At 50.7% G+C, this 23,487-nt stretch overlaps 41 non-coding genes across 41 annotated transcripts; all 41 read left to right on the plus strand.

The window, feature by feature from the left end:
- The first annotated feature begins 17 nt into the window (after positions 1–17).
- Positions 18–91, plus strand: Trnan-guu (transfer RNA asparagine (anticodon GUU)). Its single transcript has one exon. It is a non-coding gene; the product is annotated as a tRNA-Asn (tRNA).
- Positions 92–780: 689 nt separating this feature from the next.
- Trnat-cgu (transfer RNA threonine (anticodon CGU)) lies at positions 781–852 on the plus strand. The gene has a single exon. It is a non-coding gene; the product is annotated as a tRNA-Thr (tRNA).
- Positions 853–1,175: 323 nt separating this feature from the next.
- On the plus strand, positions 1,176–1,249 carry Trnan-guu (transfer RNA asparagine (anticodon GUU)). The gene has a single exon. It is a non-coding gene; the product is annotated as a tRNA-Asn (tRNA).
- Positions 1,250–1,938: 689 nt separating this feature from the next.
- Trnat-cgu (transfer RNA threonine (anticodon CGU)) lies at positions 1,939–2,010 on the plus strand. Its single transcript has one exon. It is a non-coding gene; the product is annotated as a tRNA-Thr (tRNA).
- Positions 2,011–2,333: 323 nt separating this feature from the next.
- Trnan-guu (transfer RNA asparagine (anticodon GUU)) lies at positions 2,334–2,407 on the plus strand. The gene has a single exon. It is a non-coding gene; the product is annotated as a tRNA-Asn (tRNA).
- Positions 2,408–3,096: 689 nt separating this feature from the next.
- Positions 3,097–3,168, plus strand: Trnat-cgu (transfer RNA threonine (anticodon CGU)). The gene has a single exon. It is a non-coding gene; the product is annotated as a tRNA-Thr (tRNA).
- Positions 3,169–3,491: 323 nt separating this feature from the next.
- On the plus strand, positions 3,492–3,565 carry Trnan-guu (transfer RNA asparagine (anticodon GUU)). The gene has a single exon. It is a non-coding gene; the product is annotated as a tRNA-Asn (tRNA).
- Positions 3,566–4,254: 689 nt separating this feature from the next.
- On the plus strand, positions 4,255–4,326 carry Trnat-cgu (transfer RNA threonine (anticodon CGU)). The gene has a single exon. It is a non-coding gene; the product is annotated as a tRNA-Thr (tRNA).
- A 323-nt stretch (positions 4,327–4,649) lies between these two features.
- Positions 4,650–4,723, plus strand: Trnan-guu (transfer RNA asparagine (anticodon GUU)). The gene has a single exon. It is a non-coding gene; the product is annotated as a tRNA-Asn (tRNA).
- A 689-nt stretch (positions 4,724–5,412) lies between these two features.
- On the plus strand, positions 5,413–5,484 carry Trnat-cgu (transfer RNA threonine (anticodon CGU)). The gene has a single exon. It is a non-coding gene; the product is annotated as a tRNA-Thr (tRNA).
- A 323-nt stretch (positions 5,485–5,807) lies between these two features.
- Positions 5,808–5,881, plus strand: Trnan-guu (transfer RNA asparagine (anticodon GUU)). The gene has a single exon. It is a non-coding gene; the product is annotated as a tRNA-Asn (tRNA).
- Positions 5,882–6,570: 689 nt separating this feature from the next.
- Positions 6,571–6,642, plus strand: Trnat-cgu (transfer RNA threonine (anticodon CGU)). The gene has a single exon. It is a non-coding gene; the product is annotated as a tRNA-Thr (tRNA).
- A 323-nt stretch (positions 6,643–6,965) lies between these two features.
- Trnan-guu (transfer RNA asparagine (anticodon GUU)) lies at positions 6,966–7,039 on the plus strand. Its single transcript has one exon. It is a non-coding gene; the product is annotated as a tRNA-Asn (tRNA).
- Positions 7,040–7,728: 689 nt separating this feature from the next.
- Positions 7,729–7,800, plus strand: Trnat-cgu (transfer RNA threonine (anticodon CGU)). The gene has a single exon. It is a non-coding gene; the product is annotated as a tRNA-Thr (tRNA).
- Positions 7,801–8,123: 323 nt separating this feature from the next.
- Positions 8,124–8,197, plus strand: Trnan-guu (transfer RNA asparagine (anticodon GUU)). Its single transcript has one exon. It is a non-coding gene; the product is annotated as a tRNA-Asn (tRNA).
- Positions 8,198–8,886: 689 nt separating this feature from the next.
- Trnat-cgu (transfer RNA threonine (anticodon CGU)) lies at positions 8,887–8,958 on the plus strand. Its single transcript has one exon. It is a non-coding gene; the product is annotated as a tRNA-Thr (tRNA).
- A 323-nt stretch (positions 8,959–9,281) lies between these two features.
- Positions 9,282–9,355, plus strand: Trnan-guu (transfer RNA asparagine (anticodon GUU)). Its single transcript has one exon. It is a non-coding gene; the product is annotated as a tRNA-Asn (tRNA).
- Positions 9,356–10,044: 689 nt separating this feature from the next.
- Positions 10,045–10,116, plus strand: Trnat-cgu (transfer RNA threonine (anticodon CGU)). The gene has a single exon. It is a non-coding gene; the product is annotated as a tRNA-Thr (tRNA).
- A 323-nt stretch (positions 10,117–10,439) lies between these two features.
- Trnan-guu (transfer RNA asparagine (anticodon GUU)) lies at positions 10,440–10,513 on the plus strand. Its single transcript has one exon. It is a non-coding gene; the product is annotated as a tRNA-Asn (tRNA).
- A 689-nt stretch (positions 10,514–11,202) lies between these two features.
- Positions 11,203–11,274, plus strand: Trnat-cgu (transfer RNA threonine (anticodon CGU)). The gene has a single exon. It is a non-coding gene; the product is annotated as a tRNA-Thr (tRNA).
- A 323-nt stretch (positions 11,275–11,597) lies between these two features.
- Trnan-guu (transfer RNA asparagine (anticodon GUU)) lies at positions 11,598–11,671 on the plus strand. Its single transcript has one exon. It is a non-coding gene; the product is annotated as a tRNA-Asn (tRNA).
- A 689-nt stretch (positions 11,672–12,360) lies between these two features.
- On the plus strand, positions 12,361–12,432 carry Trnat-cgu (transfer RNA threonine (anticodon CGU)). The gene has a single exon. It is a non-coding gene; the product is annotated as a tRNA-Thr (tRNA).
- Positions 12,433–12,755: 323 nt separating this feature from the next.
- Trnan-guu (transfer RNA asparagine (anticodon GUU)) lies at positions 12,756–12,829 on the plus strand. Its single transcript has one exon. It is a non-coding gene; the product is annotated as a tRNA-Asn (tRNA).
- Positions 12,830–13,518: 689 nt separating this feature from the next.
- On the plus strand, positions 13,519–13,590 carry Trnat-cgu (transfer RNA threonine (anticodon CGU)). The gene has a single exon. It is a non-coding gene; the product is annotated as a tRNA-Thr (tRNA).
- Positions 13,591–13,913: 323 nt separating this feature from the next.
- On the plus strand, positions 13,914–13,987 carry Trnan-guu (transfer RNA asparagine (anticodon GUU)). Its single transcript has one exon. It is a non-coding gene; the product is annotated as a tRNA-Asn (tRNA).
- Positions 13,988–14,676: 689 nt separating this feature from the next.
- Positions 14,677–14,748, plus strand: Trnat-cgu (transfer RNA threonine (anticodon CGU)). Its single transcript has one exon. It is a non-coding gene; the product is annotated as a tRNA-Thr (tRNA).
- A 323-nt stretch (positions 14,749–15,071) lies between these two features.
- On the plus strand, positions 15,072–15,145 carry Trnan-guu (transfer RNA asparagine (anticodon GUU)). Its single transcript has one exon. It is a non-coding gene; the product is annotated as a tRNA-Asn (tRNA).
- A 689-nt stretch (positions 15,146–15,834) lies between these two features.
- Trnat-cgu (transfer RNA threonine (anticodon CGU)) lies at positions 15,835–15,906 on the plus strand. Its single transcript has one exon. It is a non-coding gene; the product is annotated as a tRNA-Thr (tRNA).
- Positions 15,907–16,229: 323 nt separating this feature from the next.
- On the plus strand, positions 16,230–16,303 carry Trnan-guu (transfer RNA asparagine (anticodon GUU)). Its single transcript has one exon. It is a non-coding gene; the product is annotated as a tRNA-Asn (tRNA).
- A 689-nt stretch (positions 16,304–16,992) lies between these two features.
- Trnat-cgu (transfer RNA threonine (anticodon CGU)) lies at positions 16,993–17,064 on the plus strand. The gene has a single exon. It is a non-coding gene; the product is annotated as a tRNA-Thr (tRNA).
- A 323-nt stretch (positions 17,065–17,387) lies between these two features.
- Positions 17,388–17,461, plus strand: Trnan-guu (transfer RNA asparagine (anticodon GUU)). The gene has a single exon. It is a non-coding gene; the product is annotated as a tRNA-Asn (tRNA).
- A 689-nt stretch (positions 17,462–18,150) lies between these two features.
- Trnat-cgu (transfer RNA threonine (anticodon CGU)) lies at positions 18,151–18,222 on the plus strand. Its single transcript has one exon. It is a non-coding gene; the product is annotated as a tRNA-Thr (tRNA).
- Positions 18,223–18,545: 323 nt separating this feature from the next.
- Trnan-guu (transfer RNA asparagine (anticodon GUU)) lies at positions 18,546–18,619 on the plus strand. The gene has a single exon. It is a non-coding gene; the product is annotated as a tRNA-Asn (tRNA).
- Positions 18,620–19,308: 689 nt separating this feature from the next.
- On the plus strand, positions 19,309–19,380 carry Trnat-cgu (transfer RNA threonine (anticodon CGU)). Its single transcript has one exon. It is a non-coding gene; the product is annotated as a tRNA-Thr (tRNA).
- A 323-nt stretch (positions 19,381–19,703) lies between these two features.
- Positions 19,704–19,777, plus strand: Trnan-guu (transfer RNA asparagine (anticodon GUU)). Its single transcript has one exon. It is a non-coding gene; the product is annotated as a tRNA-Asn (tRNA).
- A 689-nt stretch (positions 19,778–20,466) lies between these two features.
- Positions 20,467–20,538, plus strand: Trnat-cgu (transfer RNA threonine (anticodon CGU)). The gene has a single exon. It is a non-coding gene; the product is annotated as a tRNA-Thr (tRNA).
- Positions 20,539–20,861: 323 nt separating this feature from the next.
- Positions 20,862–20,935, plus strand: Trnan-guu (transfer RNA asparagine (anticodon GUU)). The gene has a single exon. It is a non-coding gene; the product is annotated as a tRNA-Asn (tRNA).
- A 689-nt stretch (positions 20,936–21,624) lies between these two features.
- On the plus strand, positions 21,625–21,696 carry Trnat-cgu (transfer RNA threonine (anticodon CGU)). The gene has a single exon. It is a non-coding gene; the product is annotated as a tRNA-Thr (tRNA).
- Positions 21,697–22,019: 323 nt separating this feature from the next.
- Trnan-guu (transfer RNA asparagine (anticodon GUU)) lies at positions 22,020–22,093 on the plus strand. The gene has a single exon. It is a non-coding gene; the product is annotated as a tRNA-Asn (tRNA).
- Positions 22,094–22,782: 689 nt separating this feature from the next.
- Positions 22,783–22,854, plus strand: Trnat-cgu (transfer RNA threonine (anticodon CGU)). The gene has a single exon. It is a non-coding gene; the product is annotated as a tRNA-Thr (tRNA).
- A 323-nt stretch (positions 22,855–23,177) lies between these two features.
- On the plus strand, positions 23,178–23,251 carry Trnan-guu (transfer RNA asparagine (anticodon GUU)). The gene has a single exon. It is a non-coding gene; the product is annotated as a tRNA-Asn (tRNA).
- Positions 23,252–23,487: the final 236 nt, after the last annotated feature.

Consider the following 23,487-nt stretch of genomic DNA (forward strand, 5'->3'; position numbering starts at 1 on the left):
GCAGAGCACAAGTCAAGGCCTCCGTGGCGCAATCGGCTAGCGCGTTCGGCTGTTAACCGAAAGGTTGGTGGTTCGAGCCCACCCGGGGGCGAAATCGTTTTAACCGTCACCGAGGTGAGGACATACGTCAACTTTGTTAGAGATACACAGCTAGTGTGACAACTTGGCTGTGTTTGAGTGATGCCACAGAGCCTTATACACATTCAGCCAAGTGACACTGTAGGTAAAAACATGGCCCTACACAGACGTTCTACTGTTTTCCTATTTCTTCGTCATGTGTGACACTGCAGTAGAGCGACGCCCACTACAAAAGACGTATTCTTTACATTCAATTTCAGCGTATACGTCGCGAGTGCCATATGACAGGGCCTGTCTCTCGATGTCGATTTCTATTTGGTGTCTCTTAAGTGTCGGTCTGCAGTAGGCCGCTGCTGGCCGAGCGACGTGCAGTCGCCTTACATGAAGCCCCATGGGCAACGCTAGTGCCACTGTCGACAACAGCATACTGCAGCCAGAGAGAGGAGCCGAAAGGCGCATTTCGCAGTCGAGCCACGCAATCCAACAAACTGTGCACTAGGTCAAGATTGTGCAGACCGCAAACGTTTGGTGGCACGACGCTCGTCGTCGATCGTAAGGGCGAAACAGTCAAGAGATGTGGAAAACGGCCATGTGGACACCCCCAGCAGCAGCTGTGTGCCAAATCCGATATCTGGTCGAGGGCTGCAAGATTCAGCATGATGAAGTGACAATTCGGGGAGAGCTCACAAACGCAAAGCTGCCGCCTTCTTAGCTCAGTGGTAGAGCACTGGTCTCGTAAACCAGGGGTCGTGAGTTCGAACCTCACAGAAGGCATTCATTTTTTTAACCTTCCCGCAAGGAGCGGAGCTATCTCGAGCAGCATCTAACACATGGCAGTACACTGAATGAAAGGGATGTTCTACAACCTATAACAAGTATCATGCTGGCCTCAGAGGTTTTCTGATTGCATAGGCAGAACAGTGGTTTGTATGCATTTTGTAGTATGATGTCATGCTTGGCGATGTCATTCGTGTACGAGCCTCGCTACAGTGTGCATGCATTTTATCCATGTGAAGAGGCGTAAGCAGGTGCTACCATTCTGCGAGATTCCTGCAGAAGGCATACGAATTGCGTTGAGATGCAGAGCACAAGTCAAGGCCTCCGTGGCGCAATCGGCGAGCGCGTTCGGCTGTTAACCGAAAGGTTGGTGGTTCGAGCCCACCCGGGGGCGAAATCGTTTTAACCGTCACCGAGGTGAGGACATACGTCAACTTTGTTAGAGATACACAGCTAGTGTGACAACTTGGCTGTGTTTGAGTGATGCCACAGAGCCTTATACACATTCAGCCAAGTGACACTGTAGGTAAAAACATGGCCCTACACAGACGTTCTACTGTTTTCCTATTTCTTCGTCATGTGTGACACTGCAGTAGAGCGACGCCCACTACAAAAGACGTATTCTTTACATTCAATTTCAGCGTATACGTCGCGAGTGCCATATGACAGGGCCTGTCTCTCGATGTCGATTTCTATTTGGTGTCTCTTAAGTGTCGGTCTGCAGTAGGCCGCTGCTGGCCGAGCGACGTGCAGTCGCCTTACATGAAGCCCCATGGGCAACGCTAGTGCCACTGTCGACAACAGCATACTGCAGCCAGAGAGAGGAGCCGAAAGGCGCATTTCGCAGTCGAGCCACGCAATCCAACAAACTGTGCACTAGGTCAAGATTGTGCAGACCGCAAACGTTTGGTGGCACGACGCTCGTCGTCGATCGTAAGGGCGAAACAGTCAAGAGATGTGGAAAACGGCCATGTGGACACCCCCAGCAGCAGCTGTGTGCCAAATCCGATATCTGGTCGAGGGCTGCAAGATTCAGCATGATGAAGTGACAATTCGGGGAGAGCTCACAAACGCAAAGCTGCCGCCTTCTTAGCTCAGTGGTAGAGCACTGGTCTCGTAAACCAGGGGTCGTGAGTTCGAACCTCACAGAAGGCATTCATTTTTTTAACCTTCCCGCAAGGAGCGGAGCTATCTCGAGCAGCATCTAACACATGGCAGTACACTGAATGAAAGGGATGTTCTACAACCTATAACAAGTATCATGCTGGCCTCAGAGGTTTTCTGATTGCATAGGCAGAACAGTGGTTTGTATGCATTTTGTAGTATGATGTCATGCTTGGCGATGTCATTCGTGTACGAGCCTCGCTACAGTGTGCATGCATTTTATCCATGTGAAGAGGCGTAAGCAGGTGCTACCATTCTGCGAGATTCCTGCAGAAGGCATACGAATTGCGTTGAGATGCAGAGCACAAGTCAAGGCCTCCGTGGCGCAATCGGCTAGCGCGTTCGGCTGTTAACCGAAAGGTTGGTGGTTCGAGCCCACCCGGGGGCGAAATCGTTTTAACCGTCACCGAGGTGAGGACATACGTCAACTTTGTTAGAGATACACAGCTAGTGTGACAACTTGGCTGTGTTTGAGTGATGCCACAGAGCCTTATACACATTCAGCCAAGTGACACTGTAGGTAAAAACATGGCCCTACACAGACGTTCTACTGTTTTCCTATTTCTTCGTCATGTGTGACACTGCAGTAGAGCGACGCCCACTACAAAAGACGTATTCTTTACATTCAATTTCAGCGTATACGTCGCGAGTGCCATATGACAGGGCCTGTCTCTCGATGTCGATTTCTATTTGGTGTCTCTTAAGTGTCGGTCTGCAGTAGGCCGCTGCTGGCCGAGCGACGTGCAGTCGCCTTACATGAAGCCCCATGGGCAACGCTAGTGCCACTGTCGACAACAGCATACTGCAGCCAGAGAGAGGAGCCGAAAGGCGCATTTCGCAGTCGAGCCACGCAATCCAACAAACTGTGCACTAGGTCAAGATTGTGCAGACCGCAAACGTTTGGTGGCACGACGCTCGTCGTCGATCGTAAGGGCGAAACAGTCAAGAGATGTGGAAAACGGCCATGTGGACACCCCCAGCAGCAGCTGTGTGCCAAATCCGATATCTGGTCGAGGGCTGCAAGATTCAGCATGATGAAGTGACAATTCGGGGAGAGCTCACAAACGCAAAGCTGCCGCCTTCTTAGCTCAGTGGTAGAGCACTGGTCTCGTAAACCAGGGGTCGTGAGTTCGAACCTCACAGAAGGCATTCATTTTTTTAACCTTCCCGCAAGGAGCGGAGCTATCTCGAGCAGCATCTAACACATGGCAGTACACTGAATGAAAGGGATGTTCTACAACCTATAACAAGTATCATGCTGGCCTCAGAGGTTTTCTGATTGCATAGGCAGAACAGTGGTTTGTATGCATTTTGTAGTATGATGTCATGCTTGGCGATGTCATTCGTGTACGAGCCTCGCTACAGTGTGCATGCATTTTATCCATGTGAAGAGGCGTAAGCAGGTGCTACCATTCTGCGAGATTCCTGCAGAAGGCATACGAATTGCGTTGAGATGCAGAGCACAAGTCAAGGCCTCCGTGGCGCAATCGGCTAGCGCGTTCGGCTGTTAACCGAAAGGTTGGTGGTTCGAGCCCACCCGGGGGCGAAATCGTTTTAACCGTCACCGAGGTGAGGACATACGTCAACTTTGTTAGAGATACACAGCTAGTGTGACAACTTGGCTGTGTTTGAGTGATGCCACAGAGCCTTATACACATTCAGCCAAGTGACACTGTAGGTAAAAACATGGCCCTACACAGACGTTCTACTGTTTTCCTATTTCTTCGTCATGTGTGACACTGCAGTAGAGCGACGCCCACTACAAAAGACGTATTCTTTACATTCAATTTCAGCGTATACGTCGCGAGTGCCATATGACAGGGCCTGTCTCTCGATGTCGATTTCTATTTGGTGTCTCTTAAGTGTCGGTCTGCAGTAGGCCGCTGCTGGCCGAGCGACGTGCAGTCGCCTTACATGAAGCCCCATGGGCAACGCTAGTGCCACTGTCGACAACAGCATACTGCAGCCAGAGAGAGGAGCCGAAAGGCGCATTTCGCAGTCGAGCCACGCAATCCAACAAACTGTGCACTAGGTCAAGATTGTGCAGACCGCAAACGTTTGGTGGCACGACGCTCGTCGTCGATCGTAAGGGCGAAACAGTCAAGAGATGTGGAAAACGGCCATGTGGACACCCCCAGCAGCAGCTGTGTGCCAAATCCGATATCTGGTCGAGGGCTGCAAGATTCAGCATGATGAAGTGACAATTCGGGGAGAGCTCACAAACGCAAAGCTGCCGCCTTCTTAGCTCAATGGTAGAGCACTGGTCTCGTAAACCAGGGGTCGTGAGTTCGAACCTCACAGAAGGCATTCATTTTTTTAACCTTCCCGCAAGGAGCGGAGCTATCTCGAGCAGCATCTAACACATGGCAGTACACTGAATGAAAGGGATGTTCTACAACCTATAACAAGTATCATGCTGGCCTCAGAGGTTTTCTGATTGCATAGGCAGAACAGTGGTTTGTATGCATTTTGTAGTATGATGTCATGCTTGGCGATGTCATTCGTGTACGAGCCTCGCTACAGTGTGCATGCATTTTATCCATGTGAAGAGGCGTAAGCAGGTGCTACCATTCTGCGAGATTCCTGCAGAAGGCATACGAATTGCGTTGAGATGCAGAGCACAAGTCAAGGCCTCCGTGGCGCAATCGGCTAGCGCGTTCGGCTGTTAACCGAAAGGTTGGTGGTTCGAGCCCACCCGGGGGCGAAATCGTTTTAACCGTCACCGAGGTGAGGACATACGTCAACTTTGTTAGAGATACACAGCTAGTGTGACAACTTGGCTGTGTTTGAGTGATGCCACAGAGCCTCATACACATTCAGCCAAGTGACACTGTAGGTAAAAACATGGCCCTACACAGACGTTCTACTGTTTTCCTATTTCTTCGTCATGTGTGACACTGCAGTAGAGCGACGCCCACTACAAAAGACGTATTCTTTACATTCAATTTCAGCGTATACGTCGCGAGTGCCATATGACAGGGCCTGTCTCTCGATGTCGATTTCTATTTGGTGTCTCTTAAGTGTCGGTCTGCAGTAGGCCGCTGCTGGCCGAGCGACGTGCAGTCGCCTTACATGAAGCCCCATGGGCAACGCTAGTGCCACTGTCGACAACAGCATACTGCAGCCAGAGAGAGGAGCCGAAAGGCGCATTTCGCAGTCGAGCCACGCAATCCAACAAACTGTGCACTAGGTCAAGATTGTGCAGACCGCAAACGTTTGGTGGCACGACGCTCGTCGTCGATCGTAAGGGCGAAACAGTCAAGAGATGTGGAAAACGGCCATGTGGACACCCCCAGCAGCAGCTGTGTGCCAAATCCGATATCTGGTCGAGGGCTGCAAGATTCAGCATGATGAAGTGACAATTCGGGGAGAGCTCACAAACGCAAAGCTGCCGCCTTCTTAGCTCAGTGGTAGAGCACTGGTCTCGTAAACCAGGGGTCGTGAGTTCGAACCTCACAGAAGGCATTCATTTTTTTAACCTTCCCGCAAGGAGCGGAGCTATCTCGAGCAGCATCTAACACATGGCAGTACACTGAATGAAAGGGATGTTCTACAACCTATAACAAGTATCATGCTGGCCTCAGAGGTTTTCTGATTGCATAGGCAGAACAGTGGTTTGTATGCATTTTGTAGTATGATGTCATGCTTGGCGATGTCATTCGTGTACGAGCCTCGCTACAGTGTGCATGCATTTTATCCATGTGAAGAGGCGTAAGCAGGTGCTACCATTCTGCGAGATTCCTGCAGAAGGCATACGAATTGCGTTGAGATGCAGAGCACAAGTCAAGGCCTCCGTGGCGCAATCGGCTAGCGCGTTCGGCTGTTAACCGAAAGGTTGGTGGTTCGAGCCCACCCGGGGGCGAAATCGTTTTAACCGTCACCGAGGTGAGGACATACGTCAACTTTGTTAGAGATACACAGCTAGTGTGACAACTTGGCTGTGTTTGAGTGATGCCACAGAGCCTTATACACATTCAGCCAAGTGACACTGTAGGTAAAAACATGGCCCTACACAGACGTTCTACTGTTTTCCTATTTCTTCGTCATGTGTGACACTGCAGTAGAGCGACGCCCACTACAAAAGACGTATTCTTTACATTCAATTTCAGCGTATACGTCGCGAGTGCCATATGACAGGGCCTGTCTCTCGATGTCGATTTCTATTTGGTGTCTCTTAAGTGTCGGTCTGCAGTAGGCCGCTGCTGGCCGAGCGACGTGCAGTCGCCTTACATGAAGCCCCATGGGCAACGCTAGTGCCACTGTCGACAACAGCATACTGCAGCCAGAGAGAGGAGCCGAAAGGCGCATTTCGCAGTCGAGCCACGCAATCCAACAAACTGTGCACTAGGTCAAGATTGTGCAGACCGCAAACGTTTGGTGGCACGACGCTCGTCGTCGATCGTAAGGGCGAAACAGTCAAGAGATGTGGAAAACGGCCATGTGGACACCCCCAGCAGCAGCTGTGTGCCAAATCCGATATCTGGTCGAGGGCTGCAAGATTCAGCATGATGAAGTGACAATTCGGGGAGAGCTCACAAACGCAAAGCTGCCGCCTTCTTAGCTCAGTGGTAGAGCACTGGTCTCGTAAACCAGGGGTCGTGAGTTCGAACCTCACAGAAGGCATTCATTTTTTTAACCTTCCCGCAAGGAGCGGAGCTATCTCGAGCAGCATCTAACACATGGCAGTACACTGAATGAAAGGGATGTTCTACAACCTATAACAAGTATCATGCTGGCCTCAGAGGTTTTCTGATTGCATAGGCAGAACAGTGGTTTGTATGCATTTTGTAGTATGATGTCATGCTTGGCGATGTCATTCGTGTACGAGCCTCGCTACAGTGTGCATGCATTTTATCCATGTGAAGAGGCGTAAGCAGGTGCTACCATTCTGCGAGATTCCTGCAGAAGGCATACGAATTGCGTTGAGATGCAGAGCACAAGTCAAGGCCTCCGTGGCGCAATCGGCTAGCGCGTTCGGCTGTTAACCGAAAGGTTGGTGGTTCGAGCCCACCCGGGGGCGAAATCGTTTTAACCGTCACCGAGGTGAGGACATACGTCAACTTTGTTAGAGATACACAGCTAGTGTGACAACTTGGCTGTGTTTGAGTGATGCCACAGAGCCTTATACACATTCAGCCAAGTGACACTGTAGGTAAAAACATGGCCCTACACAGACGTTCTACTGTTTTCCTATTTCTTCGTCATGTGTGACACTGCAGTAGAGCGACGCCCACTACAAAAGACGTATTCTTTACATTCAATTTCAGCGTATACGTCGCGAGTGCCATATGACAGGGCCTGTCTCTCGATGTCGATTTCTATTTGGTGTCTCTTAAGTGTCGGTCTGCAGTAGGCCGCTGCTGGCCGAGCGACGTGCAGTCGCCTTACATGAAGCCCCATGGGCAACGCTAGTGCCACTGTCGACAACAGCATACTGCAGCCAGAGAGAGGAGCCGAAAGGCGCATTTCGCAGTCGAGCCACGCAATCCAACAAACTGTGCACTAGGTCAAGATTGTGCAGACCGCAAACGTTTGGTGGCACGACGCTCGTCGTCGATCGTAAGGGCGAAACAGTCAAGAGATGTGGAAAACGGCCATGTGGACACCCCCAGCAGCAGCTGTGTGCCAAATCCGATATCTGGTCGAGGGCTGCAAGATTCAGCATGATGAAGTGACAATTCGGGGAGAGCTCACAAACGCAAAGCTGCCGCCTTCTTAGCTCAGTGGTAGAGCACTGGTCTCGTAAACCAGGGGTCGTGAGTTCGAACCTCACAGAAGGCATTCATTTTTTTAACCTTCCCGCAAGGAGCGGAGCTATCTCGAGCAGCATCTAACACATGGCAGTACACTGAATGAAAGGGATGTTCTACAACCTATAACAAGTATCATGCTGGCCTCAGAGGTTTTCTGATTGCATAGGCAGAACAGTGGTTTGTATGCATTTTGTAGTATGATGTCATGCTTGGCGATGTCATTCGTGTACGAGCCTCGCTACAGTGTGCATGCATTTTATCCATGTGAAGAGGCGTAAGCAGGTGCTACCATTCTGCGAGATTCCTGCAGAAGGCATACGAATTGCGTTGAGATGCAGAGCACAAGTCAAGGCCTCCGTGGCGCAATCGGCTAGCGCGTTCGGCTGTTAACCGAAAGGTTGGTGGTTCGAGCCCACCCGGGGGCGAAATCGTTTTAACCGTCACCGAGGTGAGGACATACGTCAACTTTGTTAGAGATACACAGCTAGTGTGACAACTTGGCTGTGTTTGAGTGATGCCACAGAGCCTTATACACATTCAGCCAAGTGACACTGTAGGTAAAAACATGGCCCTACACAGACGTTCTACTGTTTTCCTATTTCTTCGTCATGTGTGACACTGCAGTAGAGCGACGCCCACTACAAAAGACGTATTCTTTACATTCAATTTCAGCGTATACGTCGCGAGTGCCATATGACAGGGCCTGTCTCTCGATGTCGATTTCTATTTGGTGTCTCTTAAGTGTCGGTCTGCAGTAGGCCGCTGCTGGCCGAGCGACGTGCAGTCGCCTTACATGAAGCCCCATGGGCAACGCTAGTGCCACTGTCGACAACAGCATACTGCAGCCAGAGAGAGGAGCCGAAAGGCGCATTTCGCAGTCGAGCCACGCAATCCAACAAACTGTGCACTAGGTCAAGATTGTGCAGACCGCAAACGTTTGGTGGCACGACGCTCGTCGTCGATCGTAAGGGCGAAACAGTCAAGAGATGTGGAAAACGGCCATGTGGACACCCCCAGCAGCAGCTGTGTGCCAAATCCGATATCTGGTCGAGGGCTGCAAGATTCAGCATGATGAAGTGACAATTCGGGGAGAGCTCACAAACGCAAAGCTGCCGCCTTCTTAGCTCAGTGGTAGAGCACTGGTCTCGTAAACCAGGGGTCGTGAGTTCGAACCTCACAGAAGGCATTCATTTTTTTAACCTTCCCGCAAGGAGCGGAGCTATCTCGAGCAGCATCTAACACATGGCAGTACACTGAATGAAAGGGATGTTCTACAACCTATAACAAGTATCATGCTGGCCTCAGAGGTTTTCTGATTGCATAGGCAGAACAGTGGTTTGTATGCATTTTGTAGTATGATGTCATGCTTGGCGATGTCATTCGTGTACGAGCCTCGCTACAGTGTGCATGCATTTTATCCATGTGAAGAGGCGTAAGCAGGTGCTACCATTCTGCGAGATTCCTGCAGAAGGCATACGAATTGCGTTGAGATGCAGAGCACAAGTCAAGGCCTCCGTGGCGCAATCGGCTAGCGCGTTCGGCTGTTAACCGAAAGGTTGGTGGTTCGAGCCCACCCGGGGGCGAAATCGTTTTAACCGTCACCGAGGTGAGGACATACGTCAACTTTGTTAGAGATACACAGCTAGTGTGACAACTTGGCTGTGTTTGAGTGATGCCACAGAGCCTTATACACATTCAGCCAAGTGACACTGTAGGTAAAAACATGGCCCTACACAGACGTTCTACTGTTTTCCTATTTCTTCGTCATGTGTGACACTGCAGTAGAGCGACGCCCACTACAAAAGACGTATTCTTTACATTCAATTTCAGCGTATACGTCGCGAGTGCCATATGACAGGGCCTGTCTCTCGATGTCGATTTCTATTTGGTGTCTCTTAAGTGTCGGTCTGCAGTAGGCCGCTGCTGGCCGAGCGACGTGCAGTCGCCTTACATGAAGCCCCATGGGCAACGCTAGTGCCACTGTCGACAACAGCATACTGCAGCCAGAGAGAGGAGCCGAAAGGCGCATTTCGCAGTCGAGCCACGCAATCCAACAAACTGTGCACTAGGTCAAGATTGTGCAGACCGCAAACGTTTGGTGGCACGACGCTCGTCGTCGATCGTAAGGGCGAAACAGTCAAGAGATGTGGAAAACGGCCATGTGGACACCCCCAGCAGCAGCTGTGTGCCAAATCCGATATCTGGTCGAGGGCTGCAAGATTCAGCATGATGAAGTGACAATTCGGGGAGAGCTCACAAACGCAAAGCTGCCGCCTTCTTAGCTCAGTGGTAGAGCACTGGTCTCGTAAACCAGGGGTCGTGAGTTCGAACCTCACAGAAGGCATTCATTTTTTTAACCTTCCCGCAAGGAGCGGAGCTATCTCGAGCAGCATCTAACACATGGCAGTACACTGAATGAAAGGGATGTTCTACAACCTATAACAAGTATCATGCTGGCCTCAGAGGTTTTCTAATTGCATAGGCAGAACAGTGGTTTGTATGCATTTTGTAGTATGATGTCATGCTTGGCGATGCCATTCGTGTACGAGCCTCGCTACAGTGTGCATGCATTTTATCCATGTGAAGAGGCGTAAGCAGGTGCTACCATTCTGCGAGATTCCTGCAGAAGGCATACGAATTGCGTTGAGATGCAGAGCACAAGTCAAGGCCTCCGTGGCGCAATCGGCTAGCGCGTTCGGCTGTTAACCGAAAGGTTGGTGGTTCGAGCCCACCTGGGGGCGAAATCGTTTTAACCGTCACCGAGGTGAGGACATACGTCAACTTTGTTAGAGATACACAGCTAGTGTGACAACTTGGCTGTGTTTGAGTGATGCCACAGAGCCTTATACACATTCAGCCAAGTGACACTGTAGGTAAAAACATGGCCCTACACAGACGTTCTACTGTTTTCCTATTTCTTCGTCATGTGTGACACTGCAGTAGAGCGACGCCCACTACAAAAGACGTATTCTTTACATTCAATTTCAGCGTATACGTCGCGAGTGCCATATGACAGGGCCTGTCTCTCGATGTCGATTTCTATTTGGTGTCTCTTAAGTGTCGGTCTGCAGTAGGCCGCTGCTGGCCGAGCGACGTGCAGTCGCCTTACATGAAGCCCCATGGGCAACGCTAGTGCCACTGTCGACAACAGCATACTGCAGCCAGAGAGAGGAGCCGAAAGGCGCATTTCGCAGTCGAGCCACGCAATCCAACAAACTGTGCACTAGGTCAAGATTGTGCAGACCGCAAACGTTTGGTGGCACGACGCTCGTCGTCGATCGTAAGGGCGAAACAGTCAAGAGATGTGGAAAACGGCCATGTGGACACCCCCAGCAGCAGCTGTGTGCCAAATCCGATATCTGGTCGAGGGCTGCAAGATTCAGCATGATGAAGTGACAATTCGGGGAGAGCTCACAAACGCAAAGCTGCCGCCTTCTTAGCTCAGTGGTAGAGCACTGGTCTCGTAAACCAGGGGTCGTGAGTTCGAACCTCACAGAAGGCATTCATTTTTTTAACCTTCCCGCAAGGAGCGGAGCTATCTCGAGCAGCATCTAACACATGGCAGTACACTGAATGAAAGGGATGTTCTACAACCTATAACAAGTATCATGCTGGCCTCAGAGGTTTTCTGATTGCATAGGCAGAACAGTGGTTTGTATGCATTTTGTAGTATGATGTCATGCTTGGCGATGTCATTCGTGTACGAGCCTCGCTACAGTGTGCATGCATTTTATCCATGTGAAGAGGCGTAAGCAGGTGCTACCATTCTGCGAGATTCCTGCAGAAGGCATACGAATTGCGTTGAGATGCAGAGCACAAGTCAAGGCCTCCGTGGCGCAATCGGCTAGCGCGTTCGGCTGTTAACCGAAAGGTTGGTGGTTCGAGCCCACCCGGGGGCGAAATCGTTTTAACCGTCACCGAGGTGAGGACATACGTCAACTTTGTTAGAGATACACAGCTAGTGTGACAACTTGGCTGTGTTTGAGTGATGCCACAGAGCCTTATACACATTCAGCCAAGTGACACTGTAGGTAAAAACATGGCCCTACACAGACGTTCTACTGTTTTCCTATTTCTTCGTCATGTGTGACACTGCAGTAGAGCGACGCCCACTACAAAAGACGTATTCTTTACATTCAATTTCAGCGTATACGTCGCGAGTGCCATATGACAGGGCCTGTCTCTCGATGTCGATTTCTATTTGGTGTCTCTTAAGTGTCGGTCTGCAGTAGGCCGCTGCTGGCCGAGCGACGTGCAGTCGCCTTACATGAAGCCCCATGGGCAACGCTAGTGCCACTGTCGACAACAGCATACTGCAGCCAGAGAGAGGAGCCGAAAGGCGCATTTCGCAGTCGAGCCACGCAATCCAACAAACTGTGCACTAGGTCAAGATTGTGCAGACCGCAAACGTTTGGTGGCACGACGCTCGTCGTCGATCGTAAGGGCGGAACAGTCAAGAGATGTGGAAAACGGCCATGTGGACACCCCCAGCAGCAGCTGTGTGCCAAATCCAATATCTGGTCGAGGGCTGCAAGATTCAGCATGATGAAGTGACAATTCGGGGAGAGCTCACAAACGCAAAGCTGCCGCCTTCTTAGCTCAGTGGTAGAGCACTGGTCTCGTAAACCAGGGGTCGTGAGTTCGAACCTCACAGAAGGCATTCATTTTTTTAACCTTCCCGCAAGGAGCGGAGCTATCTCGAGCAGCATCTAACACATGGCAGTACACTGAATGAAAGGGATGTTCTACAACCTATAACAAGTATCATGCTGGCCTCAGAGGTTTTCTGATTGCATAGGCAGAACAGTGGTTTGTATGCATTTTGTAGTATGATGTCATGCTTGGCGATGCCATTCGTGTACGAGCCTCGCTACAGTGTGCATGCATTTTATCCATGTGAAGAGGCGTAAGCAGGTGCTACCATTCTGCGAGATTCCTGCAGAAGGCATACGAATTGCGTTGAGATGCAGAGCACAAGTCAAGGCCTCCGTGGCGCAATCGGCTAGCGCGTTCGGCTGTTAACCGAAAGGTTGGTGGTTCGAGCCCACCTGGGGGCGAAATCGTTTTAACCGTCACCGAGGTGAGGACATACGTCAACTTTGTTAGAGATACACAGCTAGTGTGACAACTTGGCTGTGTTTGAGTGATGCCACAGAGCCTTATACACATTCAGCCAAGTGACACTGTAGGTAAAAACATGGCCCTACACAGACGTTCTACTGTTTTCCTATTTCTTCGTCATGTGTGACACTGCAGTAGAGCGACGCCCACTACAAAAGACGTATTCTTTACATTCAATTTCAGCGTATACGTCGCGAGTGCCATATGACAGGGCCTGTCTCTCGATGTCGATTTCTATTTGGTGTCTCTTAAGTGTCGGTCTGCAGTAGGCCGCTGCTGGCCGAGCGACGTGCAGTCGCCTTACATGAAGCCCCATGGGCAACGCTAGTGCCACTGTCGACAACAGCATACTGCAGCCAGAGAGAGGAGCCGAAAGGCGCATTTCGCAGTCGAGCCACGCAATCCAACAAACTGTGCACTAGGTCAAGATTGTGCAGACCGCAAACGTTTGGTGGCACGACGCTCGTCGTCGATCGTAAGGGCGAAACAGTCAAGAGATGTGGAAAACGGCCATGTGGACACCCCCAGCAGCAGCTGTGTGCCAAATCCGATATCTGGTCGAGGGCTGCAAGATTCAGCATGATGAAGTGACAATTCGGGGAGAGCTCACAAACGCAAAGCTGCCGCCTTCTTAGCTCAGTGGTAGAGCACTGGTCTCGTAAACCAGGGGTCGTGAGTTCGAACCTCACAGAAGGCATTCATTTTTTTAACCTTCCCGCAAGGAGCGGAGCTATCTCGAGCAGCATCTAACACATGGCAGTACACTGAATGAAAGGGATGTTCTACAACCTATAACAAGTATCATGCTGGCCTCAGAGGTTTTCTGATTGCATAGGCAGAACAGTGGTTTGTATGCATTTTGTAGTATGATGTCATGCTTGGCGATGTCATTCGTGTACGAGCCTCGCTACAGTGTGCATGCATTTTATCCATGTGAAGAGGCGTAAGCAGGTGCTACCATTCTGCGAGATTCCTGCAGAAGGCATACGAATTGCGTTGAGATGCAGAGCACAAGTCAAGGCCTCCGTGGCGCAATCGGCTAGCGCGTTCGGCTGTTAACCGAAAGGTTGGTGGTTCGAGCCCACCCGGGGGCGAAATCGTTTTAACCGTCACCGAGGTGAGGACATACGTCAACTTTGTTAGAGATACACAGCTAGTGTGACAACTTGGCTGTGTTTGAGTGATGCCACAGAGCCTTATACACATTCAGCCAAGTGACACTGTAGGTAAAAACATGGCCCTACACAGACGTTCTACTGTTTTCCTATTTCTTCGTCATGTGTGACACTGCAGTAGAGCGACGCCCACTACAAAAGACGTATTCTTTACATTCAATTTCAGCGTATACGTCGCGAGTGCCATATGACAGGGCCTGTCTCTCGATGTCGATTTCTATTTGGTGTCTCTTAAGTGTCGGTCTGCAGTAGGCCGCTGCTGGCCGAGCGACGTGCAGTCGCCTTACATGAAGCCCCATGGGCAACGCTAGTGCCACTGTCGACAACAGCATACTGCAGCCAGAGAGAGGAGCCGAAAGGCGCATTTCGCAGTCGAGCCACGCAATCCAACAAACTGTGCACTAGGTCAAGATTGTGCAGACCGCAAACGTTTGGTGGCACGACGCTCGTCGTCGATCGTAAGGGCGAAACAGTCAAGAGATGTGGAAAACGGCCATGTGGACACCCCCAGCAGCAGCTGTGTGCCAAATCCGATATCTGGTCGAGGGCTGCAAGATTCAGCATGATGAAGTGACAATTCGGGGAGAGCTCACAAACGCAAAGCTGCCGCCTTCTTAGCTCAGTGGTAGAGCACTGGTCTCGTAAACCAGGGGTCGTGAGTTCGAACCTCACAGAAGGCATTCATTTTTTTAACCTTCCCGCAAGGAGCGGAGCTATCTCGAGCAGCATCTAACACATGGCAGTACACTGAATGAAAGGGATGTTCTACAACCTATAACAAGTATCATGCTGGCCTCAGAGGTTTTCTGATTGCATAGGCAGAACAGTGGTTTGTATGCATTTTGTAGTATGATGTCATGCTTGGCGATGTCATTCGTGTACGAGCCTCGCTACAGTGTGCATGCATTTTATCCATGTGAAGAGGCGTAAGCAGGTGCTACCATTCTGCGAGATTCCTGCAGAAGGCATACGAATTGCGTTGAGATGCAGAGCACAAGTCAAGGCCTCCGTGGCGCAATCGGCTAGCGCGTTCGGCTGTTAACCGAAAGGTTGGTGGTTCGAGCCCACCCGGGGGCGAAATCGTTTTAACCGTCACCGAGGTGAGGACATACGTCAACTTTGTTAGAGATACACAGCTAGTGTGACAACTTGGCTGTGTTTGAGTGATGCCACAGAGCCTTATACACATTCAGCCAAGTGACACTGTAGGTAAAAACATGGCCCTACACAGACGTTCTACTGTTTTCCTATTTCTTCGTCATGTGTGACACTGCAGTAGAGCGACGCCCACTACAAAAGACGTATTCTTTACATTCAATTTCAGCGTATACGTCGCGAGTGCCATATGACAGGGCCTGTCTCTCGATGTCGATTTCTATTTGGTGTCTCTTAAGTGTCGGTCTGCAGTAGGCCGCTGCTGGCCGAGCGACGTGCAGTCGCCTTACATGAAGCCCCATGGGCAACGCTAGTGCCACTGTCGACAACAGCATACTGCAGCCAGAGAGAGGAGCCGAAAGGCGCATTTCGCAGTCGAGCCACGCAATCCAACAAACTGTGCACTAGGTCAAGATTGTGCAGACCGCAAACGTTTGGTGGCACGACGCTCGTCGTCGATCGTAAGGGCGAAACAGTCAAGAGATGTGGAAAACGGCCATGTGGACACCCCCAGCAGCAGCTGTGTGCCAAATCCGATATCTGGTCGAGGGCTGCAAGATTCAGCATGATGAAGTGACAATTCGGGGAGAGCTCACAAACGCAAAGCTGCCGCCTTCTTAGCTCAGTGGTAGAGCACTGGTCTCGTAAACCAGGGGTCGTGAGTTCGAACCTCACAGAAGGCATTCATTTTTTTAACCTTCCCGCAAGGAGCGGAGCTATCTCGAGCAGCATCTAACACATGGCAGTACACTGAATGAAAGGGATGTTCTACAACCTATAACAAGTATCATGCTGGCCTCAGAGGTTTTCTGATTGCATAGGCAGAACAGTGGTTTGTATGCATTTTGTAGTATGATGTCATGCTTGGCGATGTCATTCGTGTACGAGCCTCGCTACAGTGTGCATGCATTTTATCCATGTGAAGAGGCGTAAGCAGGTGCTACCATTCTGCGAGATTCCTGCAGAAGGCATACGAATTGCGTTGAGATGCAGAGCACAAGTCAAGGCCTCCGTGGCGCAATCGGCTAGCGCGTTCGGCTGTTAACCGAAAGGTTGGTGGTTCGAGCCCACCCGGGGGCGAAATCGTTTTAACCGTCACCGAGGTGAGGACATACGTCAACTTTGTTAGAGATACACAGCTAGTGTGACAACTTGGCTGTGTTTGAGTGATGCCACAGAGCCTTATACACATTCAGCCAAGTGACACTGTAGGTAAAAACATGGCCCTACACAGACGTTCTACTGTTTTCCTATTTCTTCGTCATGTGTGACACTGCAGTAGAGCGACGCCCACTACAAAAGACGTATTCTTTACATTCAATTTCAGCGTATACGTCGCGAGTGCCATATGACAGGGCCTGTCTCTCGATGTCGATTTCTATTTGGTGTCTCTTAAGTGTCGGTCTGCAGTAGGCCGCTGCTGGCCGAGCGACGTGCAGTCGCCTTACATGAAGCCCCATGGGCAACGCTAGTGCCACTGTCGACAACAGCATACTGCAGCCAGAGAGAGGAGCCGAAAGGCGCATTTCGCAGTCGAGCCACGCAATCCAACAAACTGTGCACTAGGTCAAGATTGTGCAGACCGCAAACGTTTGGTGGCACGACGCTCGTCGTCGATCGTAAGGGCGAAACAGTCAAGAGATGTGGAAAACGGCCATGTGGACACCCCCAGCAGCAGCTGTGTGCCAAATCCGATATCTGGTCGAGGGCTGCAAGATTCAGCATGATGAAGTGACAATTCGGGGAGAGCTCACAAACGCAAAGCTGCCGCCTTCTTAGCTCAGTGGTAGAGCACTGGTCTCGTAAACCAGGGGTCGTGAGTTCGAACCTCACAGAAGGCATTCATTTTTTTAACCTTCCCGCAAGGAGCGGAGCTATCTCGAGCAGCATCTAACACATGGCAGTACACTGAATGAAAGGGATGTTCTACAACCTATAACAAGTATCATGCTGGCCTCAGAGGTTTTCTGATTGCATAGGCAGAACAGTGGTTTGTATGCATTTTGTAGTATGATGTCATGCTTGGCGATGTCATTCGTGTACGAGCCTCGCTACAGTGTGCATGCATTTTATCCATGTGAAGAGGCGTAAGCAGGTGCTACCACTCTGCGAGATTCCTGCAGAAGGCATACGAATTGCGTTGAGATGCAGAGCACAAGTCAAGGCCTCCGTGGCGCAATCGGCTAGCGCGTTCGGCTGTTAACCGAAAGGTTGGTGGTTCGAGCCCACCCGGGGGCGAAATCGTTTTAACCGTCACCGAGGTGAGGACATACGTCAACTTTGTTAGAGATACACAGCTAGTGTGACAACTTGGCTGTGTTTGAGTGATGCCACAGAGCCTTATACACATTCAGCCAAGTGACACTGTAGGTAAAAACATGGCCCTACACAGACGTTCTACTGTTTTCCTATTTCTTCGTCATGTGTGACACTGCAGTAGAGCGACGCCCACTACAAAAGACGTATTCTTTACATTCAATTTCAGCGTATACGTCGCGAGTGCCATATGACAGGGCCTGTCTCTCGATGTCGATTTCTATTTGGTGTCTCTTAAGTGTCGGTCTGCAGTAGGCCGCTGCTGGCCGAGCGACGTGCAGTCGCCTTACATGAAGCCCCATGGGCAACGCTAGTGCCACTGTCTACAACAGCATACTGCAGCCAGAGAGAGGAGCCGAAAGGCGCATTTCGCAGTCGAGCCACGCAATCCAACAAACTGTGCACTAGGTCAAGATTGTGCAGACCGCAAACGTTTGGTGGCACGACGCTCGTCGTCGATCGTAAGGGCGAAACAGTCAAGAGATGTGGAAAACGGCCATGTGGACACCCCCAGCAGCAGCTGTGTGCCAAATCCAATATCTGGTCGAGGGCTGCAAGATTCAGCATGATGAAGTGACAATTCGGGGAGAGCTCACAAACGCAAAGCTGCCGCCTTCTTAGCTCAGTGGTAGAGCACTGGTCTCGTAAACCAGGGGTCGTGAGTTCGAACCTCACAGAAGGCATTCATTTTTTTAACCTTCCCGCAAGGAGCGGAGCTATCTCGAGCAGCATCTAACACATGGCAGTACACTGAATGAAAGGGATGTTCTACAACCTATAACAAGTATCATGCTGGCCTCAGAGGTTTTCTGATTGCATAGGCAGAACAGTGGTTTGTATGCATTTTGTAGTATGATGTCATGCTTGGCGATGTCATTCGTGTACGAGCCTCGCTACAGTGTGCATGCATTTTATCCATGTGAAGAGGCGTAAGCAGGTGCTACCACTCTGCGAGATTCCTGCAGAAGGCATACGAATTGCGTTGAGATGCAGAGCACAAGTCAAGGCCTCCGTGGCGCAATCGGCTAGCGCGTTCGGCTGTTAACCGAAAGGTTGGTGGTTCGAGCCCACCCGGGGGCGAAATCGTTTTAACCGTCACCGAGGTGAGGACATACGTCAACTTTGTTAGAGATACACAGCTAGTGTGACAACTTGGCTGTGTTTGAGTGATGCCACAGAGCCTTATACACATTCAGCCAAGTGACACTGTAGGTAAAAACATGGCCCTACACAGACGTTCTACTGTTTTCCTATTTCTTCGTCATGTGTGACACTGCAGTAGAGCGACGCCCACTACAAAAGACGTATTCTTTACATTCAATTTCAGCGTATACGTCGCGAGTGCCATATGACAGGGCCTGTCTCTCGATGTCGATTTCTATTTGGTGTCTCTTAAGTGTCGGTCTGCAGTAGGCCGCTGCTGGCCGAGCGACGTGCAGTCGCCTTACATGAAGCCCCATGGGCAACGCTAGTGCCACTGTCGACAACAGCATACTGCAGCCAGAGAGAGGAGCCGAAAGGCGCATTTCGCAGTCGAGCCACGCAATCCAACAAACTGTGCACTAGGTCAAGATTGTGCAGACCGCAAACGTTTGGTGGCACGACGCTCGTCGTCGATCGTAAGGGCGAAACAGTCAAGAGATGTGGAAAACGGCCATGTGGACACCCCCAGCAGCAGCTGTGTGCCAAATCCGATATCTGGTCGAGGGCTGCAAGATTCAGCATGATGAAGTGACAATTCGGGGAGAGCTCACAAACGCAAAGCTGCCGCCTTCTTAGCTCAGTGGTAGAGCACTGGTCTCGTAAACCAGGGGTCGTGAGTTCGAACCTCACAGAAGGCATTCATTTTTTTAACCTTCCCGCAAGGAGCGGAGCTATCTCGAGCAGCATCTAACACATGGCAGTACACTGAATGAAAGGGATGTTCTACAACCTATAACAAGTATCATGCTGGCCTCAGAGGTTTTCTGATTGCATAGGCAGAACAGTGGTTTGTATGCATTTTGTAGTATGATGTCATGCTTGGCGATGTCATTCGTGTACGAGCCTCGCTACAGTGTGCATGCATTTTATCCATGTGAAGAGGCGTAAGCAGGTGCTACCACTCTGCGAGATTCCTGCAGAAGGCATACGAATTGCGTTGAGATGCAGAGCACAAGTCAAGGCCTCCGTGGCGCAATCGGCTAGCGTGTTCGGCTGTTAACCGAAAGGTTGGTGGTTCGAGCCCACCCGGGGGCGAAATCGTTTTAACCGTCACCGAGGTGAGGACATACGTCAACTTTGTTAGAGATACACAGCTAGTGTGACAACTTGGCTGTGTTTGAGTGATGCCACAGAGCCTTATACACATTCAGCCAAGTGACACTGTAGGTAAAAACATGGCCCTACACAGACGTTCTACTGTTTTCCTATTTCTTCGTCATGTGTGACACTGCAGTAGAGCGACGCCCACTACAAAAGACGTATTCTTTACATTCAATTTCAGCGTATACGTCGCGAGTGCCATATGACAGGGCCTGTCTCTCGATGTCGATTTCTATTTGGTGTCTCTTAAGTGTCGGTCTGCAGTAGGCCGCTGCTGGCCGAGCGACGTGCAGTCGCCTTACATGAAGCCCCATGGGCAACGCTAGTGCCACTGTCGACAACAGCATACTGCAGCCAGAGAGAGGAGCCGAAAGGCGCATTTCGCAGTCGAGCCACGCAATCCAACAAACTGTGCACTAGGTCAAGATTGTGCAGACCGCAAACGTTTGGTGGCACGACGCTCGTCGTCGATCGTAAGGGCGAAACAGTCAAGAGATGTGGAAAACGGCCATGTGGACACCCCCAGCAGCAGCTGTGTGCCAAATCCGATATCTGGTCGAGGGCTGCAAGATTCAGCATGATGAAGTGACAATTCGGGGAGAGCTCACAAACGCAAAGCTGCCGCCTTCTTAGCTCAGTGGTAGAGCACTGGTCTCGTAAACCAGGGGTCGTGAGTTCGAACCTCACAGAAGGCATTCATTTTTTTAACCTTCCCGCAAGGAGCGGAGCTATCTCGAGCAGCATCTAACACATGGCAGTACACTGAATGAAAGGGATGTTCTACAACCTATAACAAGTATCATGCTGGCCTCAGAGGTTTTCTGATTGCATAGGCAGAACAGTGGTTTGTATGCATTTTGTAGTATGATGTCATGCTTGGCGATGTCATTCGTGTACGAGCCTCGCTACAGTGTGCATGCATTTTATCCATGTGAAGAGGCGTAAGCAGGTGCTACCACTCTGCGAGATTCCTGCAGAAGGCATACGAATTGCGTTGAGATGCAGAGCACAAGTCAAGGCCTCCGTGGCGCAATCGGCTAGCGCGTTCGGCTGTTAACCGAAAGGTTGGTGGTTCGAGCCCACCCGGGGGCGAAATCGTTTTAACCGTCACCGAGGTGAGGACATACGTCAACTTTGTTAGAGATACACAGCTAGTGTGACAACTTGGCTGTGTTTGAGTGATGCCACAGAGCCTTATACACATTCAGCCAAGTGACACTGTAGGTAAAAACATGGCCCTACACAGACGTTCTACTGTTTTCCTATTTCTTCGTCATGTGTGACACTGCAGTAGAGCGACGCCCACTACAAAAGACGTATTCTTTACATTCAATTTCAGCGTATACGTCGCGAGTGCCATATGACAGGGCCTGTCTCTCGATGTCGATTTCTATTTGGTGTCTCTTAAGTGTCGGTCTGCAGTAGGCCGCTGCTGGCCGAGCGACGTGCAGTCGCCTTACATGAAGCCCCATGGGCAACGCTAGTGCCACTGTCGACAACAGCATACTGCAGCCAGAGAGAGGAGCCGAAAGGCGCATTTCGCAGTCGAGCCACGCAATCCAACAAACTGTGCACTAGGTCAAGATTGTGCAGACCGCAAACGTTTGGTGGCACGACGCTCGTCGTCGATCGTAAGGGCGAAACAGTCAAGAGATGTGGAAAACGGCCATGTGGACACCCCCAGCAGCAGCTGTGTGCCAAATCCGATATCTGGTCGAGGGCTGCAAGATTCAGCATGATGAAGTGACAATTCGGGGAGAGCTCACAAACGCAAAGCTGCCGCCTTCTTAGCTCAGTGGTAGAGCACTGGTCTCGTAAACCAGGGGTCGTGAGTTCGAACCTCACAGAAGGCATTCATTTTTTTAACCTTCCCGCAAGGAGCGGAGCTATCTCGAGCAGCATCTAACACATGGCAGTACACTGAATGAAAGGGATGTTCTACAACCTATAACAAGTATCATGCTGGCCTCAGAGGTTTTCTGATTGCATAGGCAGAACAGTGGTTTGTATGCATTTTGTAGTATGATGTCATGCTTGGCGATGTCATTCGTGTACGAGCCTCGCTACAGTGTGCATGCATTTTATCCATGTGAAGAGGCGTAAGCAGGTGCTACCATTCTGCGAGATTCCTGCAGAAGGCATACGAATTGCGTTGAGATGCAGAGCACAAGTCAAGGCCTCCGTGGCGCAATCGGCTAGCGCGTTCGGCTGTTAAGCGAAAGGTTGGTGGTTCGAGCCCACCCGGGGGCGAAATCGTTTTAACCGTCACCGAGGTGAGGACATACGTCAACTTTGTTAGAGATACACAGCTAGTGTGACAACTTGGCTGTGTTTGAGTGATGCCACAGAGCCTTATACACATTCAGCCAAGTGACACTGTAGGTAAAAACATGGCCCTACACAGACGTTCTACTGTTTTCCTATTTCTTCGTCATGTGTGACACTGCAGTAGAGCGACGCCCACTACAAAAGACGTATTCTTTACATTCAATTTCAGCGTATACGTCGCGAGTGCCATATGACAGGGCCTGTCTCTCGATGTCGATTTCTATTTGGTGTCTCTTAAGTGTCGGTCTGCAGTAGGCCGCTGCTGGCCGAGCGACGTGCAGTCGCCTTACATGAAGCCCCATGGGCAACGCTAGTGCCACTGTCGACAACAGCATACTGCAGCCAGAGAGAGGAGCCGAAAGGCGCATTTCGCAGTCGAGCCACGCAATCCAACAAACTGTGCACTAGGTCAAGATTGTGCAGACTGCAAACGTTTGGTGGCACGACGCTCGTCGTCGATCGTAAGGGCGAAACAGTCAAGAGATGTGGAAAACGGCCATGTGGACACCCCCAGCAGCAGCTGTGTGCCAAATCCGATATCTGGTCGAGGGCTGCAAGATTCAGCATGATGAAGTGACAATTCGGGGAGAGCTCACAAACGCAAAGCTGCCGCCTTCTTAGCTCAGTGGTAGAGCACTGGTCTCGTAAACCAGGGGTCGTGAGTTCGAACCTCACAGAAGGCATTCATTTTTTTAACCTTCCCGCAAGGAGCGGAGCTATCTCGAGCAGCATCTAACACATGGCAGTACACTGAATGAAAGGGATGTTCTACAACCTATAACAAGTATCATGCTGGCCTCAGAGGTTTTCTGATTGCATAGGCAGAACAGTGGTTTGTATGCATTTTGTAGTATGATGTCATGCTTGGCGATGTCATTCGTGTACGAGCCTCGCTACAGTGTGCATGCATTTTATCCATGTGAAGAGGCGTAAGCAGGTGCTACCACTCTGCGAGATTCCTGCAGAAGGCATACGAATTGCGTTGAGATGCAGAGCACAAGTCAAGGCCTCCGTGGCGCAATCGGCTAGCGTGTTCGGCTGTTAACCGAAAGGTTGGTGGTTCGAGCCCACCCGGGGGCGAAATCGTTTTAACCGTCACCGAGGTGAGGACATACGTCAACTTTGTTAGAGATACACAGCTAGTGTGACAACTTGGCTGTGTTTGAGTGATGCCACAGAGCCTTATACACATTCAGCCAAGTGACACTGTAGGTAAAAACATGGCCCTACACAGACGTTCTACTGTTTTCCTATTTCTTCGTCATGTGTGACACTGCAGTAGAGCGACGCCCACTACAAAAGACGTATTCTTTACA

This window comes from Schistocerca cancellata, unplaced genomic scaffold (genome assembly GCF_023864275.1).
Source record: "Schistocerca cancellata isolate TAMUIC-IGC-003103 unplaced genomic scaffold, iqSchCanc2.1 HiC_scaffold_831, whole genome shotgun sequence".
Taxonomy (NCBI): domain Eukaryota; kingdom Metazoa; phylum Arthropoda; class Insecta; order Orthoptera; family Acrididae; genus Schistocerca; species Schistocerca cancellata.